Genomic DNA, 16,505 nt, shown 5'->3' with positions numbered 1-16,505 from the left:
CCTGCCACAACGCCTGGCTATTTTTTGGTTGCAGCCATCATTGTTGTTTTGGCGGGCCTGGGCTGCCACCTTAGGTGTATGTGGCTGGCGCCTTAGCCGCTTGAGCCATAGGGGCCAAGCCAATACAGCTTTTAAATTAACAAGTCAATGAGAGTGTTGAAAACAGAATAAAAATAGCTAAAGACGGATCAGGGACCTGGAAGTTGTATCTGAGGAAATTACCCAAAATATAGCACAGAAAGTACAGGAGATGGAAAATATGAAAGTGTGGTTAAAAGACATGGAGCACAGAACAAGGTTTAACATATGTCTAATCAGAGTTCTAGAAAGAAAGAATAGAGAGAATAGGAAAAAGGCAGTATTGAACAAAATAATGGCCAGGAACTCTCCTGAACTGATTAAAGATGGCTCCACAGACAGAGAAAACAGGCAAGGCATATATCAAGCACAATAGAGAGAAATGAATTCTCTAGAATCAAGAGAAAGCCACTTCCAGATAGATTTTGATGAAATTGCACCAACACCAAAAATAAAGACCTTAAAAGTCCCAGAGACATCTGTAATCTTAGCATTTTAGGAGCCAAGGTAGGAGGACTGCTTGAGGTCAGGAGTTCAAGACCAGAATGAGCAAGAGTGAGACCTACATCTGTACAAAAAATAAAAATATTACCAGGTACAGTATCACATGCCTGTAGTAAGTAGTCCCAGCTCCCTGGGAGACTGAGGCAGGAGGATTACTTGAGCTCAGGAGTTTGAGGTTGCAGTGAGCTATGATGACACCCCTGTACTCTAGCCTGGGCATCAGAATGAGACTTTGTCGCCATTAAAAAAAGAATCCCAGAGAGAGAAGTCAGGCCAAAGCACCAATAAAGAACAAACAATAAGCCACCAAAGACTTTTTTTAAAAAAGGAAATATAACAATAGTTTCCTAGTGCTTGTAACAATGTAGTAGTGACTATTATTATTTCTATTTTGAGGTCAGGAAACTCTGGCTTGAGAGAGAATGCCCAAGATTTACAAAGTAACAAGATTGTAGTCTAGAAACAGAATGTTGAATGGAAAAAGCAGGTCATAACCTGCTTCAGCCATATGCAATAGCACAGATAAATCTTAGAAATAATGCTGAGTGAAAACAGTAGGTGCCAGGAAACTATACAGAGTACCATTTTTATAAAGCGCACAAACAAAACTAAACAATCTATTGCTTAGAAATACAGACATACATGATTAAATTACTTTTAAAAAGCAAGAGAGACCAGGCATGCTCCTCATGCCTGTAATCTCAGCACTTTGAAAGGCAGCAGAATTGCTTAAAGCTAGGAGAATCACTTGAAGCCAGAATCAGCCTGGGCAACATAGAGAGACCCTATCTTAAAAAAATTTTTTTTTCTTTTTTAAAATTAGCTGGGTGTGGTAGCACACACCAGTAGTCACAGCTCCTCAGGAGGCTGAGGCATGAGGATTATTGGAGCCCAGCAGTTTGAGGTTGCTATGAGCTATGATGATGTATCTAGTCCAGGTGACAGAGCAAGACACCTGTCTCAAAAGAGAAAAAAGATGGCTCGGCGCCTGTGGCTCAAGCGGCTAAGGCGCCAGCCACATACACCTAAGGTGGCGGGTTCGAATCCCCAACCCAGGCCCACCAAACAACAATGATGGCTGCAACCAAAAAATGGCCAGGTGTTGTGGCGGGCGCCTGTAGTCCCAGCTACTTGGGAGGCTGAGGCAGGAGACTCGCTTGAGCCCAGGAGTTGGAGATTGCTGTGAGTGTGATGCCACTGCACTCTACCCAGGGGGATGGCTTGAGGCTCAGTCTCAAAAAAAAAAAAAAGGAAAGGAAAGGAAAGGAAAGGGGGGGGGGAAGGAAGGGAAGGAGGGAGGAAAGGAGGAAGGGAGGGCAACAGAGTGATATATGCAAAATTCAGGATAGTGTTTACCACTTGAAACGGGGACAGGAGAATGGGACCAGGAAGAGCACACTTTGCAAAGGCAAAGGTAATGTTCTAATTCTTAGATTTAGAGGCAGAGAGCAGGTACTCATTATTACATTTCAAATTTGCACATCATCTATACTTTTTTGTATACATCAATGTTGCAAAAAAAATTAATTGCCAGGGCAGTGCCTGTGGCTTAGTGAGGGCGCCAGCCCCTTATACTGAGGGTGGTGGGTTTGAACCCAGCCCCCCCAGCCAAACTTCAACAAAAAACCAGCCGGGTGTTGTGATGGGCGTCTGTAGTCCCAGCTACTTGGGAGGCTGAAGTAAGAGAATCGCTTAGGCCCAGGAGTTGGAGGTTGCTGTGAGCTATGACGCCACAACACTCTACTGAGGGTGACAAAGTGAGACTCTGTCTCTAAAAAAAAAAAAAATTAATTGCCAAAGGATGGATTTTTAACTGGATTTTTACAAAATATATTTGAAAATCATTGGTTAGGGTGGTACCTGTGGCTCAAAAAGGTAGGTAGGGGGCTAGCCCCATATGCCAGAGGTGGCACATTCAAATCCAGCCCTGGCCAAAAAAAAAAAAAATTACAATTAAAAAAGAAAATCACTGGTTACTCCTTCTGACTGATGGTTGATGAGTATAATCGAACTCTAGAATTTGACTTCTAAATTTTTTAGTGAATCTCATAAAATCTTTTTACATAATTAGTGGAAGGGAATGGTAAAAGTCACTCCTGACCTGGAATGTTAAATTCCTGGTCTTCTATGTTCTCTCCAAATGGAACAGTGTGTTCACACAGCTTTAATAAAAGGTGTGCTAGTTACATTGTTTCAATAGGTATCTTCAACTTTGTATTCCAGATGGCAAAAATAAATAAACAAAAAATAAATAAATTCTACATAGGAAAAATACGTTCACAGGATAATTATTAGAAAAAAAGTAGTTTCATCTTGTATTTGATTAAAATTGGCAACAAGAGAAAAAAATGGCGCCAAATTTTTTTCTTTTGGTGATAAGATTATAAAATAAATTTACTTTCTCATTTCAAAAATTTTATGAGCCAATTAGCTCCATTTTAAAGTAAATAAATATTCCAGGGTTGTTATTACAGTAAGATATTTACTCCATAAATTCTACATAGATGTATTTGTACTGGACTAAATTTACATATTAATCAAGGTCTAATTGCTTTTTAAAGTCAATTTTATGCAAATTTACCACTATTTAAACATTTTTCAGGATGTTTGGAAAGTATCCAAACCAAAATCATGAATTAACAACTAGAAAGCAAAATTAAATTGTTAGATATTTTCACGCTAAATCTTAACTTTTTGAAATGATACTGTCTTATTTTTTAATCCTTCCAATAAATTCAAAATTACTAGATCAATTTGAGATGTTTTCTCCTATTCTCTATATTTCTCTCATATTTTAATCGTTTATAATTATCATTATTATAAATTATAATTATCATATTGCTGGATGCAGTGGCTCACACATAGAATCCTAACACTCTGGGAAGCTGAGGTTGATTTCTTGAGCTCAGGAGTTCAAGACCAGCCTGAGCAAAAGCAAGACCCCATCCCTACTAAAAAAGGAAAAAAATGAAAACTAGCTGGATCCCTATAGTAAGGTGACCAGATTTTAACATTGGTAAAGCGGGACACCATTGAGGAGGGGGGGGGCCTGACAACAAAGCAAACTTTGATAAGCAGTTCTCGATAATCAGTTCTCAACAATTATCTGTTATTATTAAAGTTTAACATTATAAAATTAACAAAAATAATATAAAACTCATATCCTGTCGAAATAGCCACATGGCAGCTGAAAACAGTATATTCCCTTCCTGTTCTCCCGTGTTCCCTAGCTTGTCACGCATTCTTTCCAAAAATCGGGGCTTTTTTAAAATGCTGCAGGACGCAGGACAAATTGTTAAAAATCAGGACTGTCCCACCCAAAGCAGGAAGTCTGGTCACCTTACTCTAGAGAGGGGAGAGCTACTTGTTTGTTCCAGACAGTTTGGCTCTTTCTAATTGTCCTTGCCTAGAAGCAAGGGAGGGAGCCAGTCTCCTTCTGATACGATTCCTGGGTGACCTTGCCCAGGAGGAGAGTAGGGTGTTTACATTAGCCTTTTCATTTCCAAATGAAGTTACATTAACCTCTTCATTCCCAAATGGAGTTACATTAACCTCTTCATTCCTAAATGGAGTTACATTAACCTTTTCAGCAGCCGACAGTATATTCCCTTCCCATTCTCCCGCTGTTCCCTAGCTTGTCATGCATTCTTTCCAAAAGTCGGGACATTTTTAAAATGCTGTGGGACACAGGACAAATTGTTAAAAATTGGGACTGTCCTGCCAAAAGCAGGGTGTCTGGGACCTATAGTCCCCAGGTATGTGGGAGGCTGAGGCAAGAGGATTGCTTGAGCCCAAGTGTTTGAGGCTGTGGTGAGCTATGATGCCATGACACTCTACCCAGGATGACAGAATCACACACACACACACACAAAAGAAGGACATAGTTGAGTTAAATGAGTTATTTGACACCAACATTGAGTTTTACTTTGTCTATAAACTTGATCTTCCCTCAAGAATTTCATCAAAAAAATATGAGTATCTTACATTTGCTTAGTATGGGAGAGTGTTTTCTAGACATAATATGTTCAATTTTTCTTTCGTGAAAAATGAAGATTAATTTTTCACAGGGGTAAACCAGCTTAGTGTTTTATTAGGTTTAATGCATAATGAATTGCAAGATGTGATTTTAAAAAAATTTCAGTATAATTTTGTATTCCTTTGATTAGTAATACAATTTGAAATTAATGCTATAATTTCCTAGAAAGTAGAAAGGATTTTCCTAAAGATGCTTAAGATAAGCTCTTAATGGATCCCTACTGTATCTGCATTTACTAATATGCCAGGTCTCCTACTCAATACACTCAGACTCCTACATACCTCCTATAAAACTCTCCTTATACAGTTGTTTTTAGTTTTTAAAAGTGGCATTCATCATTGGGTGGCACCTGTGGCTCAAAAGAGTAGGGCGCTGGCCCCATATGCTGGAGGTGGTGGGTTCAAACCCAGCCCTGGCCAAAAAAAAAAATGGCATTCATCAGTTTAGGTATGTTTACCGTGTAGACAGTAGACTTTGGCGTTTGTAAAGGTTTTGCCCAGAGGCCTTTATGATCACCCCAATTTAAAACAAACAAACATGGCTCACTCCTGTAATCCCAGCACTCTGGGAGGCCGAGGCAGGTGGATTGCCTGAGCTCATAGGTTTGAGTCCAGATTGAGCCAGAGCAAGACCTTGTCTTTAAAAATAGCTGGGCGTTGTGGCAGGTGCCTGTAGTCCCAGCTACTTGGGACTGAGAGGCTGAGGCAAGAGAATTGCTTGAGCCCAAGAGTTTGACATCATAGCCGTGAGCTATGATGCCACAGCATTCTACCGAGGGTGACAAAGTGAGACCTTGTCTCAAAAATAAATAAACAAATAAACAGAACAGCAACCATAAAAACAAAACTCTATAGCACGAAACCTGGTCTACAGAGAGACCTGGCAGAGAGAAGAATCAACTTGTGCAGAGAGAAGCAGACTACAAGAGAGACACAATCTTGAGAGCTCCCCACACCCAGTGTCACTTGCTTCCTAAAGCCTGGCTGCCGCTGGATACCTCTTGACTCACGTAATACATTCCCTCTTTGCCACTTCACGTAGGTTTCTGTTACCTGCGTGTTTATGCCAAACTAACCTGGTAATAAATATAATAAATCATTCCATTGCGTGGGCCCAGCGATTCTCCGTTAATCTGTGTGATAGCTTCCTGACATCACAGTATTATGAATCCTTTTGTTACAGAAAGATACCCAAGCCAACCGCTCTGACTTCTGCAAACAAGATTTCAGAGCTCAATGAGCATCCCAAGTAAAGAGCATCCCTTGTAGAAGGCCACCCCTTCATTTGGCTGGTCTACAGGTTACGCTGTGCAACAAGGTTTAGGGGATAAATGAAAAGAGCAAAAGGATTTCAGTGTACTAGTTCTCCATGACATAGGAAGTATCTCTATCTTTGAAGCCGAATAGTGAAACCAGATGCTTAGCTTTATGACTTCCTTCTCTCAAACAACAAGATAAGAAAAACATATATAAGTCATTTAGCGTTATCAGGAAGTAATTATTAGTTTTACTGCAGACATAATGCCTTTGAGGCATCGACTGAAAGTTCTAATTTAAACCATTCCTGAAATGAATAAATATTAAAAATGAGCACTAGATAAACTTCGCTTGCCTATGGCCAGTGCAAGTATTTATGATTCTCTATCATGTGTGTTCTTCTTTGCAATTTTTCTCTTTCATCTGAAAAGTGATTCTTTTACCTTTTGGAATCAAATTTAGATACAAAGCAATGACAGCTTGGGTTTTGCCCTGTGTATAATAAATCAATTGATCCAATGCCTCTCCATTCAGAATGGCCCACTAGGGAGTATATATTCAGGGTAACTTGAATACATGCTTCTGGGGGAGGGAAAAACCCACTAATAGCCAAGTGAACAAGCTTTCAATTAACTGACATACAAGAGCCTGTTAAATTTTAAATCTACAGATAAAGTCTCACTATATCTAAATCTATGTTTTGTAAGTGTTCCTGAAAGTGTATGTACATTTTGTAATTAACATTTTAGAAACATCAGGATTAAAGCTACATATAAAGTCTCAAAATAGTCTGTAAGCTCCTTAGAGCAAGGACTATGTCTTTCATAACTTTTTATCCCCAGCACCTGCATGAAAGGTAAACTGGAGAGTTGGATTAACAATAGTCATGGGAGGCTCGGCGCCTGTAGCACAGTGGTTACTCAGCCAATCACATGCACCGAGGCTGGTGGGTTCAAACCCAGCCTGGGCCAGCTAAATAACAATGACAGCAAGAAAATAGCTGGACATTGTGGCAGGCACCTATAGTCCCAGCTACTTGGGAGGCTGAGGCAAGAGAATCGCTTAAGCCCAAGAGTTTGAGGTTGCTGTGAGCTGTGACGCCACAGCACTCTACTGAGGGCTCAATAGTGAGACTCTGTCTCAGAAAAAAAACAACAAAAAACAAAAACCAGAAAACAGTAATGGCAGACTTGTGCCAGAAGAAAAGAGAAGAGCCATTATGGAAAATATAATAGCAGACACAGCAAATGGGCAGAGGCTATGGGTTAGGAAAAAGTAGAAAAGCCACGAAGGCAAGTAGGAAATCTAATTTTGTTCATATTGAAATACAGTTAGTTATATCTAGGATCTGGACACTGGCGAATTTCCTGAGTTCCACCCACTCACTTGGGGGCTAAGTGGATTTCAGGATTATGTCAGATCTCAGGGAATCAGGACGGCAGTGAGGGGAGATGGAGGAAGAGGCATTGCTATTAGGTAAAGATCCATTGCGCAGCTGCTGTGCACAGATCTTTTTGGTAAAGCAGGTATGTCTGTATCTCAACCACAGATTCAGCTGTGCGGAGAATGTGCATTAATTTTCCTAGAGCACTTTGTTTCTAAACATGGTGGGATATCTGTCACCAGGTGTATTAAACAGGGTGTAATAACAAAGCAGAAGTTGCTGTAGATGTTTCAGGCAGGACGGGATTTAATATGGGGGATAAAATGTTTGTAGCTCTTTGGTAAGGGCTGGGAGAACAAATGTCAGGGAATACTACCAATAATCTGAGGAGAGAAAGAAGGTGCAGAAATCTTAAAAGCTATCTCAGCTGCCTACAGGTCAAAGCAGAGGGACCCCAGGAAGACACCCAGAAGCTTCTGTTTGCTGAGGCCGTGGGGGGGCCTTTGATGTTGGAGGAGCAATAGTGAGTTCTGCTACTCTTTTGCCTCCCCAGATCTTACTTGAATGCCTGTCACTGACTGAATCTAAACAGTGTGGTTAACAGAGAATTTAGAGAAAGCAGCAAGTAGTCACTAGGCCTCCTGCTCCCGCAGTACTGGGAGGTACTAACAAGAATAAGGATGGTTTTGAGTACAAACGGACAGTATCTGGCACATGGTGGAAATTTAATCTTAAAGATCTTTTATTCTTTTTCTGGGTTACGAATGATTTCTGGGTGTTTTGTGTAGTGTCAGGCATGGGGGCCGGGGGTGGAAGCTAGAGTGTATTTTTTTCCCTTCAATACAGGGTCTTGCTCAGTTACCCAGGCTTGAGTACAGTGATGTGATCATAGCTCACTGCAGCCTCAAATTCCAGGGCTCAAGAGATTCCCCCCACTTCAGCCTCCTGAGTAGCTGGGACTATCAGCACAGGCCACCACATTTGGCTAACTCCCACCACCACTGCTAAGAGTCAGCCAAGCACGGTGGAGTCTGAGGCAGGTGGATCGCTTGAGCTCACAAGTTCAAGACCAGCCTGAGCCAGAGCAAGACCCCATCTCTAAAAGAATAGCCCAGCATTGTGGTGGGCACCTGTAGTCCCAGCTACTGGGAAGGCTGAGGCAAGAGGATCAATTGAGCCCAAGAGTTTGAGGTTGCTGTGAGCTATGACACCTTGGTATTTTACCAAGGGTGACAAAGTGAGACTCTATCTCAAAAAAAAAGAGATGAGATCTTCACTATGTTGCATAGGCTGGTCTCAGATGCTGGGGCTCAAATAATCCTCCAGCTTTGAGCTCCCAAAGTGCTTGGATTACGGGCATGGTCTACTATGCCTAGCACCATTTTTTTTCATATACTAGCTATGACATTTCAAATTAAGTTATGGAACTATTAATCTCAAATAAATTTTGAATCAATAAACTCATTAACCATTTAATATAAATGTCTTCATTGTAGTAGCATGAGTTTTTTGAATATTGGTATTTTGCATCAAATCAAAGAATTTTTTTGGGGGGGACAGAGTCTCACTTTGTCACCTTTGGTAGAGTGCCAGGGTGACATAACCCACAGTAACCTCAAACTCTCGGGCTTAAACGATTCTCTTGCCTCAGCCTCCCAAGTAACAAATCAAAGAAATTTAAATATTTTCCCCAACGTGTTCATATGATCCATTTCTCTTTAATAACTGGATGATCAAAAATTTCTAAAAATCTTCAATATTTTTATTTAAAATTTAACTTGGCATCTTAATGAATCACTCACTGCTTTCATTATGATTTGTAATTTATTTTTGTTACAATTTATTTCTTGGCATAGAATAATAGCTATTGACTCCATTTCTGATCTTTATCAAGTGATAAAGTGCTTCATATTTTATTAATGTTTTCGCAACTGTTAATTTTTATCTGAATTTTCATTCATTAAAAAGATACATTTTGGGTGGTGCCTGTCGCTCAGCGACTAGGGCGCTGGCCCCATATACCAAGGGTGGTGGGTTCAAACCCGGCCCTGGTCAAACTGCAACCAAACAATAGCTGGACGTTGTGGTGGGAGCCTGTAGTCCCAGCTACTCAGGAAGCTGAGGCAAGAGAATCGCCTAAACCCAAAAGCTGGAGGTTGCTGTGAGCTGTGACACCACAGCACTCTACCAAGGGCAATAAAGAGAGACTCTGTCTCTGAAAAAAAAAAAAGATACATTCATGATGACAAAAAAGGCACTTCCAAATTAGAAGTCTCTGAATTCTCACTTATTTTACTGAATCATTTCAAAACATCATTCCATATTATAGTCAAAATGGTATAGTTCAAGTTCCCATTAGCTGAATCCCAGAAATGCCCACAGGCAGTTCATTGCCATATTACAAAAGGGGAAGGAAATAGAAGAGAAACCCAAGTAGGGAGATACAGTGGCCTTAACTGATTGTTATTAAAGTATTTTATTTCTGCAAACTTTGCAGAAACATATGACCATGATATTGCTAGAAAGAGGGCCACAGAGGTGAAGGTCCCTGGGTGGGCAATTGTGGTCTGGGTCATCATAGGTCCACATCTCACACCTGCCTGATCTTTGGTTTGGTTTCCTAAGATTACTCTTAGTCGATGTTCATTCTGTGCCACTGCGAGGGGCCAGCCATCTCCCACCACGCCCGGCAATAGTGGTGGGCAGGAGGCTCTCCCGAAGGCTGTACTACGCAGCCGTCTCTCTGGAGTCTTCTTATCCTCTCCCCAGGCTCCATCTGAAAGCTGAAGCTTAGGTCTTTTCTGCCCTAGATGATCTAGTCCTCTCTAGAGACTCCGCTGTTGCCCTTCCCCTTGTTGTTTTCCCCAGGAGGGGCAAGTCATGGCCCCCTACTTCCCCCCATGCCCCTGGTACCCACCATGTCTATCACATAGCACTTCCCTTTGGATTCCTTTCCTCCACTCTGACCCAGGGGCACCTTTATGTGCTCTGGGTAAAAGAAGTTTTTTCCCTCCCATTACCTGAATCCTTTTCAGATCAAGGCTTTTGAAACTTAAAAATCTTCTCTCTGCCTTTTTGTGTGTGTGTGCCTTCCTGAGGCAATGAATACTATATCATCTGTGAAGGGATATGATAGGAAGGAAGGAACAAATGAAAACAAACAAAAAAAAGACAAAAGCAAAAATGAAAACAAAAGCAAAAGATTAAAACTGTAAACATACTATCTTGCCACACTAGGATCAGCTTGTTCTCTGCACATTACTGAATGGGAACGAGGCAGGCTCCTGAGCATCTCTGGTCCCCTTTCTCCTACATTTCACGTTCGTCTCCTGCCCTATGCCAGCCATTACCACCCAAAGGCGAACCTACTCCTTGTTGAGTACCTGTAAATCTCCTACCATAGCCCCTTCAAGGAAATGATACCCTTTGGTTTCCAAAGTACAAATCAAGAAAGTCTTGTAAATCCACCAGGTTTACTATGGAGGGACGCTATTGTGGTCCTCCTCCTCTCTCTCTTCCTTTCTTTTCACCCACGTCTCTCTCTAATTCACTCCACCTTCCCCACCCCGGGTCTACAGCCATTACAACTAGGCTCAAAGGTCACAGAAGCAGAGTGTCCTACATTCCTAAGTCTCTTTGTGATGACAGCAGCAGCTGGGGAAGGAGGCTACAGAGGGTGGTAGGAAAATTAGGAGAGAAGGAGAAACTCAGAGAGCAGGTGTGTGTTTGTTTTTTGTTTACTCTTCCTTTAGAGCAGTGATTTTCTTTTCTTTTTCTTTCTTTCTTTTTTAGAGACAGAATCTCACTTTTTCACCTTCGATAGAGTGCTGTGGCATCACAGCTCAGAGCAACCTCCAACTCCTGGGCTTAAGTGATTCTCTTGCCTCAGCCTCTCGAGTAGCTGGGACTACAGGCACCCGCCAGAACATCCGGCTATTTTTTTGTTGCAGTTTGGTTGGGGCCAGGTTTGAACCCTCCACCCTCATTATATGAGGTCAGGGCCCTACTCACTGAGCCACATGCACCACCCTAGAGCAGTGATTTTCTTTCTTTTTTTTTTTTTTTTAGACGGAGCCTCAAGCTATCCCCCTGGGTAGAGTGCCATGGCATCACAGCTCACAGCAACCTCCAACTCCTGGGCTCAAGCGAGTCTCCTGCCTCAGCCTCCCGAGTAACTGGGACTACAGGCACCCGCCAGAACACCTGGCTATTTTTTTGTTGCAGTTTGGTCAGGGCCAGGTTTGAACTCTCCACCCTCGGTATATGAGGTCAGGGCCCTACTCACTGAGCCACGTGCACCGCCCTAGAGCAGTGATTTTCAACCAGTGTGCTGTGATAGGATCTTAGGTGTGCCACAAACATTTAAAAAAAATCATTGATTAAATTATTTTCAAAAGAAGTTCCACATATAGTAAGCATATTCTTTTTTTTACTCTTTTTTTTTTGATCAACATAGTTTAACTGTAAGTTTGAGTGTGCCGTGAGATAAAAAAGGTTGAAAACACTGTTATGGGGACTCTTCCCCAGAGCATATTCTGTGGTGTGAGGTCCTGGGTACCCTCTTATGTTCTGTGGGACAATGAAATTTTGTCATCCTACCATACTTCTTAGCCTCACCTTCTTCACAGCTCACCTGTGTCTCTCAAAATCTACCCACCTTCCAATTGCCAATATCTCTTTTCTTCTTACCTGAAGACCCAATCCTTTGTGCTCAGCCTTCAAGATCCAACTCAAAGAACACGGCATCTTCAAACCTTCTTAGTTCCTTTCTCCCACCTCACCTCACCCTCATCATTCTTCTAGCTGGAATATGCCCCACCCCTGAACTTCTGGAACATTTCCTTTACCCTCCTTTTACGGCATGGATCACCCTGAACCTTGTAGTGTACTTAAGCCCATGCCATAGTGCCCTTGAAAGAGGTTGATGACTATTAGTACTCTGTGGGCAGGATCCATGTCCGGTTTACCTCTGTGTCTCCCATGGCACCTGGCTTAGCACTATTTATATGGCAGATGCTCAATAATGTTCTCTGAATCATGCCCCTTCCCTCCCCCCTCCGGTGTGCAGTTTCCATTCCCCTAGAGCCTGGGGCTCTGTATGTGCTCAGGGCAACCCCTTTGCCTCCTTGGGAAATTCCCTCTGTCCTTCTCCTCTCCTTTGCTTGTTCTTTCCCTCTACAATTCTCATCTCCCATCCCTGTTGCACCACCCAGTCTCCTAGTAAAATCCAGACAATGATCCTTTAAAGATATGCCCCTTAGGCTCGACACCCATAGCTCAGTGGTTAGGGCAGCAGCCAGGTTCGAACTCAGTGGTTAGGGCTGGCAGGTTTGAACTTGGCCCGGGCCTGCTAAGAACAATAATGACAACAACAATAATGAAAAAGCAGCCAGGCATTGTAGCAGGCGCCTGTAGTTCCAGGTACTTGGGAGGCTGAGGCAAGAGAATTGCTTGAGCCCAAGAGATAGAGGTTGCTGTGATGTTGTGATGCCACGGCACTCTACTGAGACTCTGTCTCAATAAAAAGTAAAATAAAATAAAGATGTGCGTTTTTGGCATCTGCTGCTCTCTACTTCCACACTGTTCTTCCTGATGTTTCCATCCTCAGCTCTACCGATACAGGCTGTCTAGGAGGTTCACACTAACCAGGTTTCACATGTTCACAATGGTAGGCAGGAGGCCTCAAAGTTCACCTTGTTCCTAGTCTCCCCCAGCCCCGGGGAGAGCTTTTCTTGGAACTGAGCCCAACATTAATAACATGGTAAAAAGAGGAGACCGCCTTATAATCATGGTACATTAGCCTTTTTATGTAAGTGGTCTTTCTTATAGGAAGCAAGACCCAACTTGTTCTAGAATATAAATCCATGTAATGACAAGCTGAGTTCTACTGGAACTTACATTTGCCCTCTTGCTGATCTCAAAATACTAAACTTGAGAGTTGAAAGAAGAAAACATGCCTATGATGCCTGGGTAGTCTGAATTTCTCTAGTTAGTGCCTAACACACACACGTGCACGCACAGCTTAGAGAAGAGGTGTATTTGGTACCTTCTACCAATGAGACTCTTGAGCTTAGAGACGTTGGCTGTCTTGTTTCAGGTTTTACAGCAAATAATTGAATCTAGCTAGAAGATCATGTATCAGAGGTAAAGGTCTCAAAAAGGGCAAAATGTTTTAAGATTTGTCTCTTTATAACCCCAGCTCTTTTGGGGAATTAAAACTTGCATTTTTGCTCAAGACCAGTAATCGAAGGGGCAGGAAAATGTTCTTTTGGGGGGTGGGTGATAGGCTACAGTGCAGTGGCGTCATTATAGCACACAGCGAATTCAAACTCCTAGGTTCAAGTGATCCTCCTGCCTTGGCCTCCTGAGTAGCTAGGATGAGAGACCTGGGCCACATGCAGCTAATTTTTCTATTTTTTGTCAAGGAGGGGATCTCACTCTTTCTCCCGCTGTTCTCAAACTCCTGAGCTGAAGCAATCCTCCTGCCTTGGCCTCCCAGAGTACTAGGATTACAGGCCTGAGCCACTGAACCTGGCAGAAGAAAGTTCTTTGCTGTTTGTTTTCTAGCATCTTAAACCACAGGAGACGATCCAGAATTTTCTGATCATAGGTCATGAGATTGTCTTCATCAAAGATAAGGTCAACCCAAATCACCAACTATAACTGAATGACAGCCTGAAGCCACAACATGTGACACTGGTCACACAGACCCGAGCCTGATCACTAAAACCCTCCCTTTAAAAAGCACTGAGCTTAGTGTATTTCTGCTTACATGCAGGATGATGATCTATTGAGACGCTAGTCTGATGCCTTCCTTATTGCTGGCAAATTAATAAACTTCTCTTTCCTTTTCCTCAAACCACGTGTCAGCATTCTTTGCTCTCACTGATTCAGTCTCGGGGACAAGTACCAAACTTTTGGTAGCAGTCACTTTGTAGGAATTTATTTGAACTCTCAGCTCTCAGTTTCATATACATGACAATGCAATTTTCCTTTTTACAAAGAAAATTATGATTAGATGATGTGATGGAGGCTGAGCAATTGTCATGAACATCAACATAATTCCAGCAGACTCTACTAGCTACCTGCTGCAAACATGCTTTCTCCTTTTCCTTTGATAGAAGCCCTGTGTTGTTGGGCGTATCAATTCACCTAGCTAAAAGACCAATTTCCTTTAGAAACCACTTGGTGTCATGAGTAAATGTGAACAATTAGATAGAAGCAGAAATGTTAGGAGGTCCTTGGGGACAGACTCGTTAGAGATAAATTCGATCAGCTTTGGGAGGTGTGATCCTTTTGCCCTTCCTCCTATTTTTCTGTCTGGAGTGTGGCTGTAACATCTGGATTTCTACTAGCCATCTTGAACCATCACTACTGATTTAACAGAATGACAAATTTATAAAGTAGAAGGAACCTGGGTCTCTGATAACCTGAGTTTCTGATAACTACCCAACCGACCCTAAACCCCACCTCCACATGAAAGATAAATGAATTTCCTTTCTGAAGCCATTGTTATTTTATTTATTTATTTATTGTTTGTTTTGAGACAGAGCCTCAAGCTGTCACCCTGGGTAGAGTACTATGGCATCACAGCTCACAGCAACCTCCAACTCCTGGGCTCAAGCGAGTCTCCTGCCTCCACCTCCCAAGTAGCTGGGATTACAGGCGCCCACCACAACGCCTGGTTATTTTTTGTTTGCAGCCGTCATTGTTGTTTGGTGGGCCGGGCTGGATTCGAACCCGCCAGCTCAGGTGTACGTGGCTGGTGCCTTAGCCGCTTGAGCCACAGGCACCAAGCCGCCATTGTTATTTTAAATTTCCAATTATGTGCGGCTGAATCTAATCATGACTGACAAGCCTAGTAGCACACTTTATTGAGTTTTAAATGGACAAATTAGGATTTACTTAAACATCTTTCTTTCAAATACATTATGAAATGATTATAAGCCTATTTTGAGTTCTAAATAATATCCTTTTCCTTGAAAGAGGCATAAGGAAGTTTCTGGGATGCTGATTCTGTTTGTTGATCTGACATGTTTAGTTTGTGAAACTAGATTGAATTGTATTGGAGGTAGGCACATGTGAGGGTATGTATTTTATATAGCAATAAAAAAATATTCAGTGTAAATTTGCCTTCTGAGTAGAATTACTAATCACTTGAATTAGGGTTAGAGATTTTAAACAGTTAAATTCTCAAAGAATAATGAAGACTAAATAAATAATACAGGAAAAATGAAATAATAAATGTAAATTATTTAAGGGGGTTTGTCTTTTTGTTTTGTTTGAGACAGGGCCTTACTCTGCTGCTGGGGCAGTGGCATCATCATAACTCACTGCAACCTCAAACTCTCAGCCTCAAGCCATCCTCCTGCCTCAGTCTCCTGAGAAGCCTAATTTTTCCTATTTTTTTTAGAGTCAGGGTCTCCGTATGTAGCTCAGGCTAGTCTTGGATTCCTGGCCTCCTAAGTGATCCTCTCACCTCAGCCTCTCAAAGTGTTTGGATTACTGGAGTGAGCGACTGTGCTCAGCCTAAATTATTTAGTTTTAACCTATTTAGTTATGCATCCCATGGATATTTTTGGAGAGCCTACTATGCATCAGGCACTCAGGACCAACTATTACTATTAGTGCTAATTTAATTGCCTATTTGATTCTATCCCTCCCACTAGACTATAAACTCACGGGGACAAGGACTAATCTGTTTTGTTCACATTATACACAGAGTTGTTTAACACAGTGCCAGGCAGATACCGGCTTTTATAGGAATGGATGACTAAATGGATGTAAAATAACCTCTTGTGGACTGCAAGGAAAATGTATTTCAAGTTCCCAAACAACTGCCTTACAAGTGATCTTCTGGAATTCACTTGTAAATTAGGGGCAATCTAGGGCTCTTCAGAACAGTATTAAATCGCGAACTACAAGTGAAATTTCAGGCAATTCTCTCAAAGCTTCAGAAATTATGTAGTCTAAAACATAAGAGGGTAAAAATCATAATGCAATTATCACAAGACACCCATCAAAAGCCCTTAACTACACTAGTTAAAAGGAGTGGAACAGATTAACTTTTTGATATCATAATGAAAATGCAAACACGGTGACTAACACGCACCATATCAAAATAGAACATTTTCACTGCATGGCAAGAAAGAAAAGATGTCTGTGTTTTAAGCAATCAAAGAACAAAATTGAAAATGCAAGCAACTGGAAAATGGCAGTCCATAGAAATTCTCTTTTAAAATACAGT

This window comes from Otolemur garnettii, unplaced genomic scaffold (genome assembly GCF_000181295.1).
Source record: "Otolemur garnettii isolate 467f Iridium unplaced genomic scaffold, OtoGar3 scaffold00094, whole genome shotgun sequence".
NCBI classification, from domain to species: Eukaryota; Metazoa; Chordata; class Mammalia; order Primates; family Galagidae; genus Otolemur; species Otolemur garnettii.
The sequence above is the reverse complement of the archived record's forward strand: the minus strand, read 5'-3'. Positions refer to the sequence as shown.